This window comes from Callorhinus ursinus, unplaced genomic scaffold (assembly GCF_003265705.2).
Source record: "Callorhinus ursinus isolate GAN/ISIS: 27379988/994484 unplaced genomic scaffold, GSC_fseal_2.0 scaffold34, whole genome shotgun sequence".
In the NCBI taxonomy this organism is placed as follows: Eukaryota; Metazoa; Chordata; class Mammalia; order Carnivora; family Otariidae; genus Callorhinus; species Callorhinus ursinus.
Genome location: NW_027397096.1, coordinates 9,538,634 through 9,561,992, shown reverse-complemented (window position 1 = coordinate 9,561,992; position 23,359 = coordinate 9,538,634). Strand labels below are relative to the sequence as shown.

The window sequence follows — 23,359 nt, the reverse complement described above, 5'->3', positions numbered from 1 at the left end:
TAAATTGTTCTGAAGTTCTCTATGACAATGTGCCAAGGGATTTCTTTTTTTAAAGATATATTTATTTAGGGCTCCTGGGTGGCTCAGTTGGTTAAGTGTCTGACTCTTGATTTCAGCTCAGGTCATGATCTCAGGGTCATGAGATTGAACCCCACATGGGGCTCCACTCTCAGTGTGGAGCCTGCTTAAGATTCTCTCTCTCCCTCTGGCCCTCCTTCTGCACACTTTCTCTCTCAAATAAATCAATTTTATTTATTAAAAATATTTATTTATTTGAGAGAGAGTGAGAGCATGGGGGGGAGGGGCAAAGGCAGAGGGAGAAAGAGAATCTTAAGCAGGCTCCACGCTCAGTGAGGAGCCCAGTGCGGGACTTGATCCCACGACCCTGAGATCACAACTTGAGCCGAAATCAAGAGTTGGATGTTCAACCAACTGAGCCACTCAGGAACCGAGACAATGTGCCAAGGGATTTTAATAAAATAATTTATCCATATATTTTAGTAAATGCATTTAAAATACCCTAGGGGTATTTGCGCAGTGACTTTTGGGGCATCCTTTCCTCTAGCTGGGTCTTAGTTTCCCCATTTGTAAATGAGGGGGTTGATTGTGGTAACTGCTCAGGTCCTTCTCTCTGAAGTTCCATGTGTCTCTGGAAGAGCTCCGCACCCCCATCCCACCCCACCCCGTGCTGATGTTGAGGGTTCCTGCAGCACCTCTGGGCTCTGCCTCTGACCATGCACTTGAGGCCTGTGGACTTTGTGGCACTTTGCTCAGTTTAGCTGCTTTCCCCCTGTTAATCTTTAAGAAAGAAAAGCATTAAATATACAGAATTGGAGAGCTAGGCCCTTTGCATCTTTCTTGGCAATAAAATCGAGGGGCCCCTCCAAGGAATTTCCTCCCTCATCCTTGCTGTCTTTCCTGGCCCTATTCAAAGAGCCACTTGGGGAACTCATGGCCAGAGCTGGCGGCAGTTACCATTGCCGTGGGGAACAGTGCAGACTCTGGGTCCCCAGGCAGTGCTGGGCTGGCTCAGGGGAGCCCCTCTCAGTTTCTCTTGCAGGAAGCCACTATGGCCTGGGGGCCCTAGACACTGTTTATAAGCCACCTTCATTGCCAGTGAAGAAAAATTCCCCGGGGCGATGTAATTAAATGTAGATGAGATTATTACTGGAACAAGTTTTGTCTCCCCACCTGCCCCCCTTTAAGAAAAAAAAAGAAACCCAACAGGTTCATGGAGTCACAGTAACAGAGGGAAGGGGCTCTCATTCTAGAACACCACCAGCTAAAGGAATGAACACAAACAGGCAGATGGTCAGCCCTTCCCACAATTCCTCCCTCTTCCCAATACCATCTGAAGAATTCAGGCATCCACAGCCTGTCTGGGACTGTTTCCAAAAAAGCAGGTGGGCTCAGAGGAGCCAGAGGGGCTGACATCTATACCAATGGAATTGGACTGAATGATCTGCTCTGGTTCTGGCACCAAAGGCCCAGTGGCATCTGGGGTGTGTGAGAGGATGGGGTCCCTGGGCTCGTGAGTAAGCATGCCCGAGGGAGGCTGCCTTGTGAGTTTCACTTGAAGACTCTGGAAAAAATATCCTTGGCATTAGTCACCAGAGAGGAAAGTGACTGCCCTGTAAGGAAATATAGTCGAGCTCTTTCTCTGCAGTTCACCCAGGGAAATGATTGGCCCTTCCTTTTCCATTGCACCTGGATACTGTGTACACAGACAGAGCCTCACCACGACCACATGGTGTTTCTTGTCTGTAGTTTCTGGTAGCCTCTGAGCTCTGAGCTTTGAGAGTCTGGGTCTTTCTTTCTTAAACTTTGTTGGTCTTTCCCAAAACCCCTCGCCTCCAATCCCCATGGCCTGTGTACATCAGCGCGGTATTTGGCTTGTATTAGACCCTTGCTAGTCAAAGTGGGGTCACACATCCAAATGGCCAACAGACACATGAAAAAGTGCTCAACATCACTCGGCATCAGGGAAATCCAAATCAAAACCTCAATGAGAGGGCGCCTGGGTGGCTCAGTCATTAAGTGTCTGCCTTTGGCTCAGGTCATGATCCCAGGTTCCTGGGATCGAGTCCCACATCGGGCTCCCTGCTCCACGGGAAGCCTGCTTCTCCCTCTCCCACTCCCCCTGCTTGTGTTCCTGCTCTCGCTATCTCTCTCTGTCAAATAAATAAAATCTTTAAAATAAAATAAAATAAAATAAAAAACCTCAATGAGATACCTCCTCACACCAATCAGAATGGCTAAAATTACCAAGTCAGGAAACGACAGATGTTGGTGAGGGTGTGGCAAAACAGGAAGCCTCCTCTACGCTGTTGGTGAGAATGCAAGCTGGTGCGGCCACTCTGGAAAACAGTATGGAGGTTCCTCAAAAAGTTGAAAAGAGAGCTACCCTATGACCCAGCAACTACACTACTGGGTATTTACCCCAAAGATACAAATGTAGGGACCCGAAGGGGTACATGCACCCCAATGTTTATAGCAGCAATGTTCACAATAGCCAAACTATGGAAAGAGCCTAGACGTCCATCAACAGATGAATGGATAAAGAAGATGTGGTATCTATATAAAACGGAATATTATGCAGCTATCAAAAAACCAAAATCTTGCCATTTGCAACGACATAGATGGAACTAGAGGGTATTATGCTAAGTGAACTAAGTCAATCAGAGAAAGATAATTATCATATGATCTCACTGATATGTGGAATTTGAGAAACAAGGCAGAGGATCATAGGGGAAAGGAGGGAAAAATAAAACAAGACGAAACCAGAGAGGGAGACAAACCATAAGAGACTCTTAATCTTAGGAAACACACTGAGGGTTGCTGGAGTGGAGGGGGTGTTGGGAGGGTTGGGGTGCCTGGGTGATGGACATTGGGGAGGGTAAGTGCTATGGTGAGCGCTGTGAATTGTGTGAGACTGATGAATCACAGACCCGTACCTCTGAAACAAATACATTATATGTTAATAAATAAAAATAATAAAAAACAAAACGAAACAAAGTGGGGTCACAACCTCAGGCCCCACCCCAGGTCTCCTCAATCAGGATCTGCATTTTAAAAAAGCTCTCCGGTGGATCTGTGGCACATTAAAATCTGAGAAGCCCTGAATTAGAGGAGAGATGTTTGCTGAGTGTATGACAGGGCAAATCAAGAGACATGGGTCCTATCAGTGCTGCTGTCTCTTTCTTTGCCATTCTCTTAGTGAGCAATGGTTAGCAAGCAGTTTAACAGCTTGGGGCCTCGGCTGCCTGTGGACTGGCTTGAGGTCAAAGATTCCAAGTAGGTGAATAAATGAAATTAAAATAAAAAAATGAAAAATGAAAATAAATTTTTAAAAATCACAGAAAAGCTCTTATTTGCCATCCATGCTCAATATTGTCCAGACTGTCAGGATGAGGAGAGCAGGGGACTCATCCTGTTCATCTCTGTGCCCCCCAGGGTGTGGCGTGCTCCAGGGTCTAGCGCAAGAGCTCAGTGAACATTTGCAACACTGAACCGAACAACAGTGATTTTCATGGGCAATGCAAGCATACCCTGGGGATGGAGGCACATAGCCTTCTCTTGGGCGTTTATGCCCCAAATCTGACGATGTAGGAAATTATTATCCTGTCTTCATTCTAGACAGGCAGATTCTAGAAAGTATTTCCTTCAGTTGCTCAGGCATGAAAGGGAATTTCCTGACGACCATGTCTCCCTCCAATAAGACTTGGCCATTTCTGTATTTTTTTTTTTAAGTAAGCTCTACACTCAACGTGGGGCTCAAACTCACGACCCCGAGATCAAGAGTTGGATGCTCCCCCAACTGAGTCAGCCAGGAGCCCCAAGACTTGGGCAATTCTAACGCCCATGAAGAAGAACTTATCAGGGAGGTTCCTTGACACTTGACTATTAGCCTTTTGGGGAATAAATTAGGATACACAGAACTTTTATTTGTAAAGCTCTTTAAAATGGTTTTTTAGGTCTTCTAATACTCCACAAATAGGGTCAATAGAATTGCTTCCATTTTTATTTTGTTTTTTTAAAGATTCTATTTAATTATTTGTGTGTGAGAGACCGAGAGAGCACACAGAAGCAGGGGGAGCTGTAGGCAGAGGGAGAAGCAGGCTCCCCACTGAGCAAGAAGCCGGATGTGGGACTCCATCCCAGGACCCTGGGATCACGACCTGAGCCAAAGGCAGATGCGTAACCAACTCGCCACCCAGGTGTCCCGAATTGCTTCCATTTTGAAAAACAAAAAAGCTAGGCAAATTTTCTGTCTGTTGTCACCAAATATAACTGGGAGCAAACCTTAGTTTATGTGCTAAAACATGTGTCCACTGGGGTCAGGGGACCCTTTGGCTATTTCCACAGAAAGAGAGATCGGGAAAGATGCACAGCACGCTTGGATTTCTATTTCTGATGTTAAGCCTCTCCTTTGAGGCCACTTCAAATGACAGATTTTCGACCTGAAGGAATCTTGGGTATCATTCATTGATTCATTCATTCATCCATCATAAAGAAATTTCTGGAGACTTCTGGTTCCTTCACTAAAAGAAGGACAATAAAATGTAAAGCCTCCAAACAAGAAAATACAGTCAATTTAGTAGAATGAAAAAAAAAAAAAGAGAGAGAGAGAGAGAAAGAGGGAGAAGGGGAGAGAGAGAAAAAACAAAAAAGTAAAGATGAAAAGAAAACATAAGGCAAAATGGCAGAAATAAATTCACAAATCACAATGACTCTAATTGGATGAAAGTTGAAGTTTCTGAACACACACTTGATGTCAGGCACTATGCGATGCGTGGGGGATACAAAAGTAGATAAACTACAGCTTCTGTCTTCAAGAAGTTCACGGTCTCCTTGGGGGAGAGGGGAAACAGAGCAGTAATAACAGGCTGAATGTCTTGACAAAGGGAACTAAAGAGAGGAGCACCCAGCTGAGCCTGCAGGGAGAGGAAGGCTTCCTGGGGATGGTGATGCTTCAGCTGAAGGATGAGCAAGAAGGCAAGGCAGACAGGAAGGCTATACCAGGCAAGGAACAACTTGCAAAAGCACGCAAGCGGGAAAGAACGTGGTACGTTCTGGTCCAACCTTCTTCTGTTATGGAGGAGGGACTTGAAACCAAGGAAAGGTAAGGAGACTGTCTCAAGGTCACTCAGCTGATTAGTCAACAGAACCAGGATTCGTACCCGAGACCCCATCTCCTTTTCCATCCCCCTCTCTACTATACCACAGCGCCTGAAGTTTGTAACGGGAGGCTTGGTGACTGTGCGTGGAGACCACAGCCAACTTTGGAAATGAGCTGCATCTGCGTGTGGGGACTGGATCTTTCTTTCCTGGGCTGGGGCAGAGCCAGGCACTTGGTAGTTTCCAGGGCTGAGCAGCCCAGTTTACCCCAAGGAAGCCATGGCACAGATGCCCAGTTTAATCATTAACTCCCAAGTTCACAGGGCTGGAGATGGAATGCACAGGACCTGCGGGGTGGTGGAGAGGACCTGGGTCTCCAGGGCGCTAAGAGAAAGATGGTTCTTGAGATGGAAAGGGACCAAAGTTTAGGATGGGGTCTTTTGTCTCTGAACGGATCTACATTTGGGGCTCAGGAAAAAGGGCTCGTGCTTTTTCTCTCAATTTTGTTGGAGTTTCGCCATCATCTTATTAGCTTGATTTCAGGATTCCCTTTTAGTGTTCATAAGATACTGTAATTCCCTCTGCCTCTGCCCTATGCGGCATAGAAATTCTTTACTCATCCATCTACCCCATAAACTGTGACCTCCAGGAGGGCAGGACTCGCTCTTTCATCCCCGTGACCTCAGCGCCTGGCATAGCTCCTCAGAATTTCGGAAAGCTGCAGCCAGTGGTTGGAAAGACTGCCTTGGCAATAGCATCACCAAGCCCAGAGAACGCATCTCTAAAGGCACTTTGGAATCCTACAGAAGAATGCTCCCACTGGAAGGTGAGGTGCAGACGGGGGGCACGATCTCTGTTTCTCTCCAGCGAACCTGATTTTTCCTGCTCTGTAAAGCAGAGGCAGTCCCACCTTTTCCTCACAAGGCACAGGGCAGGATGAAGTGGAATGGGGGCGTCAAGTCTTTTGTGGCTAGAAGATGCTCAATCATGGCGCGAGGACCTTCTCTTTCTCCCGAAAGTAGGCATCCTGACCCCCCATAGTATCCGAGGTGTGGAAATAGATTCTGCTCTTCGAGGCCATGGGACTGGTGCCCAGCGATCCAGCTGCCCAGCCTGGACTACTACTACTGGTTTAGTGTGAACCCGTGCCTCTAGTCTTGGCGGTTGACAGCATGAGAGGTGCTGGGAGAAGAGCCTCCCCTTGTAGGGACGGTCGCTCTCCTGGAAAAGCCAGCTTGCCTGGTTGGAGGTGGGCCAGAAAGGCTGACTCTCACCCTGGCAAATTCTCTGGCGCTCCCAGGTCCAGGAGACTGGAAAAACTGGCCAATGTCAGGGGGCCTCCATCTGTCCCAGCCTCTGGGTTCTTGTTCATCTGGTTGGTGGCGTATAATACAACCAGTTTGAATTCACCTCTTTCCACTGCCTGTAAATTCTCAGAGTTCTGTCAGTTCTTTGAAATTCTAGCACTCAGTGATTGTTAGGTCAGGGGGATAAGGTAATTCAGGAAAAAACCCCAGGCTTGGATTCCTCCAGGTTCTTGCCCTTGGTCCCAGCATCAATCTAGAGCAAATCACCTTGGCAGGGATTAGAAGACACTGAGCTGCCCTGGTCACCTGCTTTCTTCCCCTTTTGCCTTTCCATTTCTCCTCCCTGCCCCAGAGAACTGGAATGAAATGAGAAGTAAATTGCCAAGGGAGATCCTCTCCTGGGGCAAATTTCCTGTCTTTTGCTTACGGGCATGGAGACCCTGAGTGGGGAGGCTGGTTGCAGAGGGCTCTCCCAGAACCAGCCCTGGGGTGACAGGGGCAGGCCGCATCCTCCCCTCTTTCATCGGGTGGGGGTGGGGATTTAAAAAGTGAAGGAGGTGGAAGAGAGACTGTACAGGAGACCCCAAGGGCTGTCCCTATTCCTCCACCCTGCCCCACCCCGAAACTGTCAGTCTCCACCAAGCCTCAGAGAGAGAGAGAGAGAAAGTGGGGGCAGAGAGAAAGAGACGGAGGGGGGAAAATCAAAGAAAATTGCAAAAGTCAATGGCCCGGAACTAGAGGCAGCCTCAGCAACTGCAGTGTGACTTTGATTCCCCTATCATAACCCTGAATTAAAAATTCAGGCAATTATCTGCATGGCTTCCTTCTGATTAGAACGAGCCGGAGCCTCATTAATGCATCAGCACAGAGGAAAGCCATTAGGGTCTGTGAAATGGAATGTTTCTCTGAGAACAGGTTCCGCTTGATGTAGAATACCCAGCAAAAAGAAATTTCACACATTTTTGAGCTCAGAGTCACAGGACGGCACCCTGCTTCAGGGCTGCAGACCCTGCCACGGTTGTCCCTTTTCAGCTGGCTCTGGGTGAAAGCCACCTTTGTTCCCCAGCCTCTCTCTGGCACCTCCGTCCTCTGGAGTCGTGTGGAGGGAGGGAGAGGGAGGTAAGGGGCCAGAAGGGACCTCCTGGCTGCTTCCTTTGCTTGGTCCTAAGACACCAAGGTGGCCCGGACGCGAGGTCTAAAAGTCCTTGAGCCATGAGGAGCACCAGAACTTCTTGGGAGTTCACTGCCCTCCTTTGCTAGAAGAACCAGGCAAAAGCTTGTTGGGAACAGGGAGGTCCAAGACTCCAGAAAAGAGCAAAATATCTGCATGTCCCCAACAGTCTTGGTACTTTCCTGACTCATGTGGCGACTTGGGCATCCCAAGGCCATCCAAGCAGGATCTGGTGAAGCTGAGCCAGCCTTGGGGGCTTGTTGCTTAGGAGAGGGTGAAGGGTTGGAGGTAAGGAGGGCACCCTTTGTTCATTCTTTATTGTGTAAGCTCTGAGCTCATAGAAATGCAAATCTGCTGCCCAGTCCCTAAACAGGGTGACCGTCCCTACCACAGCTGACATTCGGAAACTTTCATGCCCCCTTTTTGGGATTTCCCCAGGGTGCGGCTTCCTTCTTCCAGTGACTGTGGATCACTTCCAGGGGCAGCCAGGAGCAGTTTCTCAAGCAACTTTCCTTGCAGCCCTAATAAGGTCAGTTCTTGGGAGGACTGGGCTTGATCCAGACGTATTGTCCAGATTTTCTTCAAGCCAGTGGGCGGGACTTGGGCTCCCTCATTTCGGACAGCTGGGCGTTCTTCTAATGCAGGGATTCTCGAAGGATCCTGGCGCTAAATATGCTCTTTAGGAGGAAAGCTAGTCTTAACGTGGTGAGAACTGATAAAGATGAAAACGTTTTTGTAAAAAGAGAACTTGTTACGGATATAGGATGCCAACCAGGAAAAATGTTATCCTTCAAACTGTTGGAGTAAGCCACGTTCTTCTGCTGGCACACCTGTTAACTATTCAGCATTAGGAGGGCCAAGTGTCTGTGCAAAGCTGTAAACACAGTGAGCTGGTCATCAGGTTATAAGGGAGTCAATGTTTAACTACCGTCGTTTGCAGCAACTGCGCCCCCTACCGTACACCGGCAAACCTAGGCGACGGGCGGTCATTCAGGTTTTTGAGATGTTTTCAGTCACATCCCATGTTAGAAGGGTACATTCCTGGTCACCGGGGAGTTTTTATGAAGCGTGTTTTCAATACTGCAGACAGTTTTATGGGTTAAGGCTCCTAGAGTTTATCTCACCACTCCTTCCCCCCGCCAACACAAACAAGATGCTTGGTGATTCAGTTATGCTCTTTGTGGGTTCTGAGCGTCCGGTCTTGCCAACACTTTGCTCTCACTAGGCCAACACTCCACAAAGTCAAATGCAGGGACTACAGATGACCCCTGTGTAAAGGGCTGACCTAAAGGCACCTGAAGTCTTGGGTGGGGGGAGGTTATCTCTCTAGGCTCACCAGCTGGGACGAGAGTGAGAGGAGCTGGCCAAAGGTCAGGAATGTGGGCCTTCTAGAGAGCGAAGCTACTCCAGCAGCTCCACAACACAGGCCACCTTCGGCCATCTCAGCCCTGAGTACTTTACCGCCATCCACGGTATTTCTCAATCGTTTAAACATAGACTCTTTCCAGTCCGATCATTCCTTTCTTCCCAAGATAGTTCGGTTCCCACCTTTGCGACTGGTCACTCCTTATTCATTCAAGTATTTTCCGAACAACTATTATGTGCTAGACATTGTTCTAGGAACAGGAGTGCCGAACACAAAGCAGACAAAGGCTCTGTTCTCCTGGAGCACACCTTCCAGTTGGGAATGCAGACAATTACAGAAAGACGAACGAATGAGTTGGCGGTGTAAGTGCCATGGATAAACAAAGCTGGGTAAGCGGGAGAGAGGGAGGGAGGGCTACTTTATTCAGGTGGTCTCTCAGAAAAAAACACCGGAAAAGCTTTGTGCTGCCCTCTGGCAATCTACCCTATTTATCTCTTTCAAAAGTAGGATTGCCTCTTCCATCAAACATCCCCTATGAACCTTCCACCTGCACGGACGTTCCCTTCAGCTCCTCTCTCCCCCAGCGTCTTCATTCTTGGAAAGATATACAGTGATAGTTTTGATGATAGCCTCCGGGAATAAGGGTCCTGTCTTCCATTTCTCTGGTTTGCTATCAGAACAGGGGGTGGGGAAGACAGGGAGGAAACAAGCATTTCTCTGATGGGCTAGAGACATGAATACATTAGCTCATCTCATCCTCACAGAACTCCTGCGGACTCTCTATTATTATCCCCATTAGAAACCAAGGAAAGTGAGGCTTAATATATCTAAGAGCACATGACCGCCAAATGGTGCTTCTGGGATTTGAACCCTGACCAATGTAGCACCGAGGCCTGCACTCTTTTTTTTTTTTAAATATTTTATTTTTCTAAAGCAGGCTCCACACCCAACGTGGGGCTCGAACTCATGACTCCAAGATCAAGAGTCGCATGCTCTACCGATTGAGCCAGCCATGCGCCCCTGAGGCCTATACTAGGGTGAGCGTCTGGCAGGTGTTGTCAGTGAGTAATGAGTACAAGGGAGGGATGAACTCTGTTTCTCGGAGAATGGCCATACACAACATGTGATTAAACTCTTCCTGTCTGCTGGATGATAAATCCTTCCTTTGCTACTAACTGAGTGATGACAGGCCCTTCCCTTCCCCTTCCTGGAGCTCAGAACCCTTCTCTGTAAACTGAGCTTAGACCACAGGATCTCCTGGGTCTTTTCTAGCTCTGACACTCTAAGAAACAGAATCTCCTACACGGGATGGTGGAGGGCAGGGAGAAGTCAAGTGACTTCACCACATCAAATCCGATTTTTTAAGAGAGCACAAAACACCGCCTTTGTTCATTCAGTTAAAATTCAGCATATACTGGGGCGCCTGGGTGGCTCAGTCGTTAAGCGTCTGCCTTTGGCTCAGGTCATGATCCCAGGGTCCTGGGATCGAGCCCCGCATTGGGCTCCCGGCTCTGCGGGAAGCCTGCTTCTCCCTCTCCCACTCCCCCTGCTTGTGTTCCCTCTCTCGCTGTGTCTCTCTCTCTGTCAATTAAATAAATAAAATCTTTAAAAATAAGTAAATAAATAAAATATGTCCTCACCCTATAATGTGTGTAAAGGGAAAGACAAACGTGACAAAGAATTATGACAATAATAATTATGGCTAACATTTTACACAGCGCTTACTCTTTGCCAGAAACCATTCTGAGCACTTGGAAACCTTTTAACTCATTTCACTCTTCCCAGCCATCAATGAAGTGGTACTACTTTTATTCCTACTTTACAGGTGAGTAAACTGAGGCACAAAGAGGTGTGCCGGGCAGAGCTATCGCGAACAGTAATAATGCACAACAAGGACCGACTTACAGGACCTGCGCTGCAGAAGTTATGATAGGCAGATGTTGCACAGCATTGACTGGTGGTTTCATTCTCCTGAGATTTCTGGTAGTCCCTGTTTGACCCCTCTGCCATTTGCAATCAGTCCCACAGAGCCAGGTGGAGGGCTTTTCTGTAGAGAGCAGAGAAGGCTTTAGGGTTTTGAAACTCAAAAATCTGCAGCTGTGAAGTCACTCAGGACATGAAACATACTGGGTGAGTTAGAGCCAGTTTTCCTGCCCGCAGAAAGGAGAGAGGCAGGGGAATGCTAGAACCCCCTGAGAAATGGAGAACTAGACCCTGTTCCCCACTGGGGCCAGAATGCCCAGCAAGCTGTGGGATCAGACAGTGGGTGTGCGTGTCAGAGGTGCCTACCCCGGCCCTGCTTATTCCCTGGGCACAGCCCGAGGTTTGAGAGTAGCTGGAGGTAGAAGAGGTCTTAGCCCTGCAAAGTTCCCCTCTGCCAGCATAATGAATGTCCATCTCCCTAGAAGGAGTGTGGAAGTCAAAAGGGGGCCCCTGAGCCTGAAGAGTCCTCTAGAATGGGAACAAGGAGAAAGGCTGCCTGGGGGACAAGCATGGGACCAGCACGGGAGGTGGGTGTCTCACGGCTGCCACAAAGAGGTGGTGGGGCATAGAGACCAGGATGGGAACTCCTTGAGGGTGGGGGTCTCCGTCTGCTTAGTTCACTGCTCCAGGCTGTAGGCCTGGGTCACGTAAGAGGGGATCGATCAATATTTGTTAAATGAATGACCTTAGGTGGGCTGCCTCTAGAACCAGGCTGTTATGTTTCAAACCTCGGCTCTGCCTCTTAGTACTTGGGTAAGTCTCTTCTCTTCTCTGAGCCTCCTGTGTAAAATGGGGATAAAAATGGTGCAGGTCAGTACTGATCTGAGATCAAAAGAGAGGATGCATAAAGCACTTAGTGTCTGGCAGAACACAGGTGCTCAGTAAGTTTTTGCTTGTAGTATTAGCAGATTCCCCCACCCTTGCTCTGCACCTGTGTGCTACATTAGATTCCCCCCAGTCCTGAATTCAGACACAACCTTGAGGACTCCAGAATTGGCTAAGATGGAATTCCCACCATGATGCAATGGAGACTCTGGATAGAAATCAGGCTAAGCACTTAAAAAAAAAAAAGTTACTTTTCCTGCACAGTGGATTTTGTAGGGCAAGCCTATAAAAATTAGATGCCCTGTGAAGACCCTTGCTAGCATTTTCAATTAAATAGCTTTCTCCCTTGTAGGCATGTTTATTCACAGGACAACTTAACCTCTCACCTTACTTGTCTTTCTAGAAAAGCACAGTTCTTCAGGTGAGTTATCATTTGCAAGTGCTGCTTAATAGAACTGAACTTTAAGGCAAAGAGGAAACAGAACTCTGTTTTTCCTTTTTCCTTCCACTTGCTCCTACTGAAAGAACTCTGGGCTTTCCTGAAGAAATTCAGTGCAGAGGGCTTTATTTATTGTTAAGATAAACTCTCTTGAAGGTGAGTGATAAATATTATCATTCATTTTTTATTTAAAAAATCATCCGGATTTATCTGGCTTCTCACTTATTTAAATGCCAGTAGGTGACCAACTCTCCCATTTGCCCAGGATTGTCCCCATTTTAGCACTGAAAACCCCCATATCCTGGGAATGCCAATGGCCAATCAAGTAGACTTGTCAGCTCAAAAAAGCATTTCAAGATCTTTTTTTGGATGGACAAGGAAAAATACTTGTTTGAAATTAGAAGAGGTGGTCTCCTGGGAAACAGATTCCTTTGGGGAGATTCCCACTCTGCTCACTCTTAGCCAAGTGTGGCCCTGAAGACCCTGTGCAGGGAGGTGCCCCCTGCTGGGAATGCCTGAGTTGACAAGGAGGAAATGGGAGGGCGCCGAGGGGACGGTTTCAGATAGGGCCACCGGACAAGCCTGCAAATGCGTGTCTTGGCGTCCTTCCTATAATGTCCCTCACTTTGGGTCAGGCTCTGGATCCCCCAACAGACCCCACAGGGCAGTTTCTGTGTTCCCAAGTCACCATCAAGTCTGCATCTAGAGAGCCCTGTGGGTGTCCCCACGCAAGGGAGCAGCCCAGCATGGGGGTTCCTCGGGGACATGTGGAGGGGCTGCCCAAAGCCTCTGTAGATGTCCCCTTTCCTCAGATCAAGGGTCTTTTGCTATTTTTGTGGTGTCTGCAGACCTCGTGGGATTGGCCCACCGCATGCAGGTTGAATTTCTGGTCACAGAGGATGCAGTGCAGCCTGTTTCCACACCCAGTAGGTGACTGTAAGGGCCCATCAGGGCTGTGGGCATGTGGCTTTCAGGTTGGATTCCTGAGGCTACAGTGCTCCTTCCATGGACTGCAGTCATCTGAAGGCTTGACTGGGGCTTGGAGCATCTGCTTCCAAAGTAGCTCATCACGTGGCTGTTGGTTAGAGGCCTGTTTCTCACCATGAGGATCTCTCCATGGGGCTGCTTAAGAGTCTTCCTGACATGATAGTTTCCTCCGCAGGAAGCGATCCGAGAGAGAGAAAGTAAGAAGGAAGCCGCAGTGCTGTTTAGGACCCGATCAGGCACCATCCTTTCTTCCATATTCTACTGTTGAAAGAAAGTCACTAAGTCCAGCCTGCACTCTAGGGGAGGGGGATTAGGGAGGGAGAAGAAGCAAAGGATTTGTGGGCATATTTTAAAACCACAGTTTCCCAAAGCATTAAGTGGATGGATGGGGACTGAGTTTCCACAAAGGTTGGTTCCGATAGTAACATAGGAGGAAGAGCATGGGCTTTGAGTTAAATCTGAGTTTGAAACCAGGCTTTGCTCCTTTCCATTTTCTGGGATCTGGGGCAAAATGATCATCTCTAAGCCTTAGTTTCTTCATCTGTAAAATGAAAATAACAATAGTAATTCTTTCAAAGAGTTATTATAATTTAAACGAAGTGACCCATGCAGGGACAGACTCAAATGATATGGGGCCTGACACCTTTACAACTTGACAGGGCCCTCTTTAAGAAAGGAGAATGCAAAATTACAAGTGTAAGTTAGGCACAAAATGAACATTTATTTAGATTTAGAAATGACAAGAAATGCCACACATTTTAAAAACTGATAAATACCACAAATATCACAAAATTTCAGAAAAATGACAATTTAAAAGATCACCTAAACATACCTCTTTAAAATACCTTCTTTCTTACATTTTGACTGCATACTTTTTGATCACTTGTCAACATGACCAAGATTTTGCAATATTTTCCATAGTCAGGGGCGCCTGGCTGGCTCAGGCCGTGGAGCGTGTGACTCTCGGATCTCGGGGTCATGATTTCAAGCCCCACGTTGGGTGTAGAGATTACTTAAGAATAAAATCTTCAGGCACCTGGATGGCTCAGTCATTAAGCGTCTGCCTTCAGCTCAGGTCATGATCCCAGGGTCCTGGGATCGAGCCCTGCATTGGGCTCCCTGCTCAGTGGGGAGTCTGCTTCTCCCTCTCCCACTCCCCCTGCTTGTGTTCCCTCCCTCGCTGCGTCTCTCTCTGTCAGATAAATAAATAAAATCTTAAAAAGAAAAAAAAAAGAATAAAATCTTTAGGGGCGCCCGGGTGGCTCAGTTGGTGAAGCATCTGCCTTCGGCTCAGGTCATGATCTCAGGGTCCTGGGATTGAGCCCCACGTCGGGCTCCCCGCTCAGAGGGAAGTCTGCTTCTCCTTCTCCCTCTGCCCCTCCCCCTACTTGTGTTCTCTCTTTCTCTCTCTCAAATAAATAAATAAGTAAATAAATAAATAAAATCTTAAAAAAAAGAATAAAATCTTTAAAAAATGTATTTACCATAGTCAGAAGAGAAAGATAATTCAGTCTTTCCTTAGCATGGCTGATTAAATTTTGGTTTTTATTATTGAGAGCTTATTATTCAGCTTCACAACTCATTCTTCAACATGGCAGTTTTTTAAGGGTTGTCAAATTTGGAAAACCTCCATCAGATTTAATATGTGAGCTCAGGGCTTCAAGTGTTTCTGTGTGGTGAACTGATAGCACCCATTAGCCAGGGCTGTTGGGGAGGTCTGCGTAAGGGAGTGGGGCTGGAAGCTTCAGTCCCCCTGGCAGCCCTCCCCGGGAAGCAGGTATGTACAGAGCAGGTGCTCAGGAAATGGGAGAAGCATAGACAATTCTCATCTTCCTGCACCATTGCCTCAGGCAAAGTCAGGGATTTCTTTGTCCTGGGTTCTGTCTTATCTAGAAGCCTCTCCAGCACCCCTCAGAAGACAGGGACAAAAACACACCCCTTGGGTGGGAAGAATACTGGACTCAGAATGAAAAGACCTGGGTTTGAGTCCTGTCTCTGTCACTTAACTACGGGACTTTGGCAAATTACCCCCCCCCACTCCCCATGTGTCAGTTTCTTCATCTGTAAGATGGGCATAGCTAGACCATTCATCATGGATTGTTGTCTATTAACGGCAGAATATCAGTAATAAGGGCTTTGTAAATTACAAAGCAATTTTTACTAACATCATATGTTTTTATTTTGGTGCCTAGAAATTACCAAGGAATCAGTTTGGACACTCTCCAGTGTTTATGAGCATCTTAAATTCTTTGTTCTCTGTGGTCTAAGTGAATTGGAAATTCAAACTGGACTTTAATCGAATTTGGCATAAAAGACCAGGACACCAAAATTATCCATTCTCTCCACAAAAAGGTACTGGGTTCTAGCTATTGCCATATTTGCACTAGACATGGGGCTTACCAAATAGACAAGACACAGTCCTGGTCCTTCAGGTCTGTAGCACAGGTAGATGAAACCCCAGACCGACATCTGGAGGATGGGTTCAGCTCCTGTGAAGTTTACAACCTTGGCCTCCCTACGCCCCAGTGTTTCCTCTGCCAATGGGCATTGCTAACTGCAGGAGAGGGGGGTCGACACAAACGAGTGAGAGCCCGCGCCTCTTGGACAGTACCCGGACAGAGTCATCAGAGGGTTGCACAGAACCCTGCTGAGACTGGCTGTACTTAGGGATTTTTCAGGAAGCTTTGAAGTGCAGCCAGGACGAGGGAGGCTGCCCCATCTTGGAGGTGCATTCACTTGTAATTTACTCCTCCACGTGGGCTCTGGAGCTCCAGTCTCATAAGTACGTTGGCTGCTCAATCTCGCCCTGGAAGATGGACAGAGGGAGGGGGCAGGAGGGGAGGAATCGCTAAATTAAGAAGGTCCCTGGGAGTGACTGGCCTACAGACACGACTGAGTCCCCTCAGTTTCTCTCCTTCAAGCATAAATATTTCTAACTACGATCACAGACTCCCTCCTCATAAAATCAATGAAACCACAAGGGAAAATGACCTCCCGCTTGACTGCACCAGAGATATCTCAAACGGAGTCACTTCCCCTCCCACAGAAGCAACTGTGCTGGGGCTCGGGATTTGAAACCCAGGCACTGCCCTGGAGAATCTGAGGCTAAGAAGAAATCAGGGGGGTTGGGTATGTGTCTCTGTCTCTTTTGACGTGCTGTGTTTTGTGATGGCTTCTGTGTAGTCCTGGGGCAACACGAGACTTTTTTTTCCTGGAGTCAGACCTACGTTCAAGCTCCAGCTCATCTAATGACTGGCTGGGTGTCTTTGGGCAAAGTAGGCCCCCCTCCACCTGAGTCTCCCCATCTAGTACACGGAGGATGCTGCCCCGCGGGAGAGGTGACAAAATCAAGAGAACTGTCTGTGCAAATGCTTTGTAAACCATGCAGCTCTTGACAGATAACAGCTCTTATCATTAAAAGATAAAAGCACCAATCCTGCTGGTGTACTTGTTAGGACTCCTTATGCTGTAAGTGACAGAAAACCTACCTCAAACTGGCTTACATCATTGAAAAGGATGGATTCGGGTGAGGACTAGATTCAGTGTCACCAAGGCCAGCTCCTCCCCACCCCCCACTGTGACGGCACGTCTCACATCTTGACCAGATGCCATCCAGAGGAAGGTTAAAGAGAGATGGGGGCGGGGCGGGGAGGAACTCTTCTTTTTCCAGACTCAGCATATGTGTCCTATGTCATTGGCTCTCTTCACACAGCCAGGGGATCAGCTCTGCTGATCGGCTGGAGAGAATCAAGAACCATCCCTAGATCCTGGAGGTATGATCACGACGCCAATCAAACCACATTTAGAGGGGTCACTTTATCAGAAGAAGAGTGAGCAAATGCCGAGTTGCACAAACATCCAACCAGTACAGCCCATCCCCCTTTAAATGCCCAATATCCACACTTGCTTGTCTCCCCATAAATATACCTTCAAAAATCTCCACTCTCTCTATGAACACAGTCAACCTCTTTCCCCTAAAGAGACAAGCCAGGATGTCGTATAGTCTGGTTCTCTGGGTGATTTGTGGTCCTCATGTGGGGGAACTGCTATGGTCCTATGAGGTCCAGTGAGGCTAACTGGTAAATTTAATCCCCACTGATGCACTCAGGAAACAGTAATGGAGGGAGAACAGGATAATTGCAGAAGTCACGTGGGCATCCTTCCTCAGCAGCAAGTATCTGTCCTCCCCGGTGCTGTCCTCCGGAAGGTTTCCCTTTCCCCTTTGCCCTCTGTGGCCCCTGCTTGTCTCTTTGGGAAAAATCCCTTCTATGGTGTCCTCCAAAGACCATACGACAAGTACATGGAGGAGGATGCCCCTTTTGGGGGCTGCAGTGTTTTATCAGTTCTCTTCCTGCTGCTATGAGTTCGGAGTAAAAATTATTATCATAGACCATTGTGGACCAGGTTTGAGGTTTCTCTGGCAAAATGATGCCCTTAAAAAGTGAACGGAATCCTGGCTTATTTGCTTCTAACTAATGCCATGGATCGTAACGAGAGTTCGGGATCTTACCATGTCCTAGTCTTTGAACTAGAACCTGCCTGGGGACAGCTATGGCCTGGCAATAGGCCAGGTGCTCTGGTCATCCTTTAGTTTCTATCTTGGCCTCTATTTGAGAATGATCTAAAACAACAGGCTAGGTGGGGATGACTCACAGAACTACCCCCTTCCTCACAATAATAATAAAAATAATAGGAGCAACATTACTGATTGCTTGCTATGGGGTGGGCACTGTTCTAAAGGCTTTATGTGGACAGTAACTCACTTAAACCTCACAGAAGCCCTAGGAGACAGAAACTGTCTCCCCTTTGCAAACACTGGTCATGGAGCAATAAAGAATCTGCTCCCAAGTGGCGGAGCAGCAATGCACACCCAGGCAGGCCAGTTCCATGGTCCTAGTGGACCACTAGCTGCTGTTCTTTGTGACTCCCTGGCTACATCCTACTGCATCTCCCCAAGAGGTGCATTGATTTCTTTGTTGGAGGCATCACAGGAGGGGCCTGGGAAGGGGTCTCTCCCAGGCCTTAATCTTAACTTCCTGCTTGGTGTCTCTACGGAACTTCTAACTTTTCTTCTTCTTCTTCTTCTTTCTTCTCCTCCTCCTCCTCCTCCTCCTCCTTCTTCTCCTTCTTCTTTTTAAATTTTATTTATTTATTTATCAGAGAGAGTGAGCACAAGCAGGGGAAACGGCAGGCAGAGGGAGAAGCAGGCTCCTCGCTGAGCAGGAAGTCCGATGCAGGACTCGATCCCAGGACCCTGAGATCATGACCTGAACCAAGGGCAGATGTTTAACCGACTGAGCCACTCAGGCATCCCTAACTTTCTTCTTCTAAGTTACTTTCTTCTGCCAACTTTGATTTGAGGGTAGAGAACTGAGATTTTCCTGGACTCTCAGACAATTTAACTGCAGACCATCGGCAAAAAGGCAACTCTTAGCAAATCTGTTTTTTCCCTCTCTTACTTTTGGATGGATCAGGTTCAGTTTAATTTAATCATTCTTGGGAGACCTTGCTGAAGAAGTTACCAGCACACATTCCAAAATTTGGAAATTTTCCTACAATATCTTTTAATGTTAAAGCCTCCGGAAGCACACAGTAGGAGTCTCGAGGCTTAACAGGCAGCAGGTTAACCCACTGTTTACTCTAACATAAAAAAGAACTACTAAATGCTCTTATTAATTCTTTCCTTCACCCAAATCTCTCAGCTTAGCCTTGTAACACCCCTCTTATGGTATTAGATTCTGTTATCAGTTAGGAATCTTTTGGTTGTGACTCAAACTCACTTAAGCAGAGAAGAAATTTGTTGGCAGGCTACTGGGGGCGCTCAGAGAACTGACTGGAGACGAGGTTATGGTTGAGGAACATCAACAGTGATCTCCTTGGAGGAGCTGCCCTGGTCAGTCAGTGCTGTAACCAGTCCCTGCTTATTTGCTCTCTGCTCCAGATCCTCTTCCCAGGCAAGGAGCATCAGACTGGTCAGGCTTGGGTCACTTGCCCACCTGGGGGTAGGGAGGCCCCACCAGACTACTATGCTTGGTGCAGCAGAGATCATTCCAATAAAGGAAACAAGGTTGCTGTTCAAGAGGAGAAGTGGATACAGAGCAGTGGGAATCCCACAAACTGCCCTCCCTCCCAGCAGCACTGATCACATGGCTCTGTGGTGGTTGCAGCAATTTGGTCCTGGCAGCTGGCACAGCCAGAACATGCTGGATGGAGGTCTGGAGGAAATCTACAGCAGTTAGGCAGATGTTAAATATGCTGGGTGGAGGTCTGGAGGAAATCTACAGCAGTAAGGCGGATGTTAAGGACCTCGATGAGTGTTCCCAGCCAACACTTGCCCTTGGATGTCACCTTCAGGGACAGAATTCCACATTGAATCTGATTTACTGTGGTAAGATTTAGGCGCTTGGGGGTTAAAATGTAACAAAACAAACTTTTGCTTTAGTTGATGTTAGCTTTAGATGTTAGCTTTGCTTGTTTATTTCAGGTGTTTGTATCTAAGGGGCCAATACAAATACATTTAGCTGTCAACATATAATTGTGTTCTCAGAAGCTAGTGATTCATTCCTTCACTCATTCACTGATTTGACAAATCACATAATGGATTTTTTTTTTTTTAAAGATTTCACTCATTCATTCATGAGAGACAGAGAGGGGCAGAGGGAGAAGCAGGCTCCTTGGGAGCCCGATGCGGGACTCGATCCCAGGACCCTGGGATCATGACCTGAGCCGAAGACAGACGCTTAACAGTCTGAGCCACCCAGGCGCCCTCACATAATGGATATTTACTGTGCACTTTGGTCCTCGGTACCGTCTAGGAGCTGAGGAGATAGAAACATGGATGGCATAATCTCTGTCCTTGAGGCTTTATGTCCAGGTAGTGACAGAAGTCGTAGGAATACTTCAGTCTACTTGGAAGGAACAGTTCAACACAAAGCCTCTGAAGTCAGACAGAGTAGTGCAGCACTGGATTTGAACCCTGGCCATGTGACCTCGGGCCAGTTACGGATTCTCTCCAAACCTCAGTTTTCTCATCTCGATAATGGGGATAATAATAGCTCCTAATTCAAAGGGCAGCTATTCTCCTCAAATTGATTAGTAGTTTTCATGTAATCTCAGTCAAACTCCCAGCATTTTTAAAATGGAAGTTGAGGGGCACCTGGGTGGCTTAGTGGTTAAGTGTCTGCCTTTGGCTCTGGTGATGATACTGGGGTCCTGAGATGGAGCCCCGCCCCTCAGGCTCCCAGCTCAGGGGGGAGTCTGCTTCTCCCTCTCCATCTGCCCCTCCCCCCATTCATTCTCTCTCTCTCTCAAATAAATACAATCTTTTAAAAGAATGGAAGTTGCTAAGCAGAGTGAGTCTAAAATATATAAGGAAATAAAAAAGAAAAAGAAGATAGCAGGAGGGGAAGAATGAAGGGGGGAAATCGGAGGGGGAGATGAACCATGAGAGATGATGGACTCTGAAAAACAAACTGAGGGTTCTAGAGGGGAGGGGAGTGGGGGGATGGGTTAGCCTGGTGATGGGTATTAAAGAGGGCACGTTCTGCATGGAGCACTGGGTGTTATGCACAAACAATGAATCATGGAACACTACATCAAAAACTAATGATGTAATGTATGGGGATTAACATAACATAATAAAATAAAATTAAAAAAAAAGAAAAGCGATTTGACCTTTTAGGCTCTGTAGTCTTACTAAGAAAAAGGTATTTGTTTAATATCTGAACTAGCTCTTTGCTCCTCCTGTTACTTCCTTCTCAAAGCTTCAAGACCCTCTAAGATCAAGAAATGAAATTTGATAAACTGGTGTTCTGTAGTAGAATTAAAGCCAACAAGAAATTTGCAAAAAAATAAATAAATAAAATAAAATATATAAGGAAGTAAAAAGGGCCAAGAACAGGCAAGACAATGTCAAAGAACAGAGCTAAAGGGTCACACTACCATATAACATGATGTAAGGCTACGGCCCCTCCAACAGTTTCGACCCAAAGATAGACAAATAGATTAAGGGAAGAGTCTGGAAATAGACTGACCTGTATAGGTGACTTAATGTATTAATTTATGACAAAAATAATATTGCAGAGCAGTCGGGAAAGGATGTTTTTTGTAACAATATCTGTCCTTGTGTGTCTTGCTTATCTCACGTCTTCAAGATTCATCTATGCTGTAGCATGTGTCAGAATTTCATTCCTTTTTAAGGCTGAATACTATTCTGTTGTATGTATGTACCACATTCTGTTTTCCCATGAGCCCACTGGTGGACATTTGTGTTTTTTTCCAGCTTTTGGCGACTGTGAACCATGCTGCTTTGCATTTTGGTGTACAAATTTCTTTTTTTTTTTAAGATTTTATTTATTTATTTGAGAGCTAGAGAGCACTAGAGGGAAGAGGGTCAGAGGCAGAAGCAGACTCCCTGCTGAGCAGGGAGCCCGATGTGGGACTCGATCCCGGGACTCCAAGATCATGACCTGAGCCGAAGGCAGTCGTTTAACCAACTGAGCCACCCAGGCGCCCGGTGTACAAATTTCTGTTCAAGTTCCTGTTTTCAATGCTTTCAAGTATATACTCAGAAGTGAAATTACTGGGTCATTTGCTAATTCTGTGTTGATTTTTTTGAGGATCTGCCATCCATTTTCCACCGTGGCTGCCCCATTTTACGTTACCATCCATGTTGTACAAGATTTCCAATTTCTCCACATCCTTGCCAACACTTATTTTCTGGTTTTTTTTGCTTGTTTGTTTGTTTTTTGTTTTTGATTATAGCCATCCTACTGGGTGTGACCTAGTTTTTGTTTTTGTTTTTTTAAGGGGAGAGAGAGAAGGAGAAAGAGAATCTTAAGCAGGCTCCATGCTGAGCATGGAGCTCCGTCTCATGATCCTGAGATCATGACCTGAGCCGAAACCAAGAGTGAGACATTTAACCGACTGAGCCACCCAGGTGTCCCATGACCCAGTTTTTTAAATTTACTTTTTATACTGCTAAATGAGTATCTCACTTTGGCTCATCATGGTCACTGGTCACTATACTATGAAATTTAAATGAACATTTAGTGGGTGTTCGCCACATAATAGTCACTGAACCGAGTAATTTATTACCTTATTTAATCACCACAATAATTTTTTTAGCAAACACTTAATTGAAATATAACATGCATACAGAGAAGTGTGCAAATCATTAGTGTACACATTGATGGATTTTCACAAAGTGAATATACCTACATGTCCAGCACCTAGATAAAAAGTTAAAACAATAGCACTCCAGAAATCCCCCTGGTGCCCTCTCCCACTGCTGCCCAGTCCCTCACTCCCCACCCACCCCCAGTAGAGAGCAATGATAACTAATACCTTGATTTTAAACTCATAGTTTTGCCTGGTTTTGAATTTTATATCAATGGAATCATAAAATATAAAATCTCTTGTGTATTGCTTCTTTTACTAAATATATGTTTATGAGGTTCATCCATGTTTTCACATGTAACAATAGTTCATTTATTAGCATTGCTAAATAGCATTCCATTTTATGACTATATCGTGATTTATTTATCCATTCTACTGTTGAGGGATATTTTAGCAGCTTCCTGCTTTAGGCTATTACTAGTAGTTCTGCTGTGAACATTCTTTTGGTAAATATCTTTTGATGAATATATGCACACGATTCTATTGGTATTTACCCAGGAGTAAGGATTGCTAAGTCATAGGGTGTGCATATATTTAGCTTCAATGGCTACTTCCAAAGGGGTTGATAAATATACACCCACCACAGAATATGAGAGTCCTAGGAGCACCAATCACTTGCCCACATTTGGCATTGTTTCTCTCTTTCATTTTAGCCACGTTTGGTGAATATTATGGCCTGAATGCATTCCCCTCCCCCATTCATAGGTTGAAACCTAATCCCCAATATGATGCTACGTAGAAGTAGGGGCTTTAGGAGGTGAGGACAGGATTGGTGCCCTTATAAAAGTGGCCCCAGATGCAGCCACTCTGGGAAACAACAGTATGGAGGTTCTTCAAACAGTTGAAAATAGAGCTACCATACGATCCAGCAATTGCACTACTAGGTATTTACCGCAAAGATACAAATGTAGGGATCCGAAGGGGTACGTGCACCCCGATGTTTATAGCAGCAATGTCCACAATAGCCAAACTGTGGAAAGAGCCAA

At 46.5% G+C, this 23,359-nt stretch overlaps 1 long non-coding RNA gene across 2 annotated transcripts; it reads left to right on the top strand.

Annotated features, from left to right (window-relative positions):
- The first annotated feature begins 5,656 nt into the window (after positions 1–5,656).
- Positions 5,657–15,982, top strand: LOC141370385 (uncharacterized). Of its 2 annotated transcripts, XR_012374379.1 has the most exons (4): positions 5,657–5,944; positions 8,035–8,125; positions 15,389–15,548; positions 15,875–15,982. It is a non-coding gene; the product is annotated as an uncharacterized lncRNA (long non-coding RNA). The 2 variants fall into 2 exon arrangements; XR_012374378.1 differs by lacking the exon at positions 5,657–5,944 and having other exon boundaries at positions 8,004–8,125.
- The last annotated feature ends 7,377 nt before the right edge of the window (positions 15,983–23,359 follow it).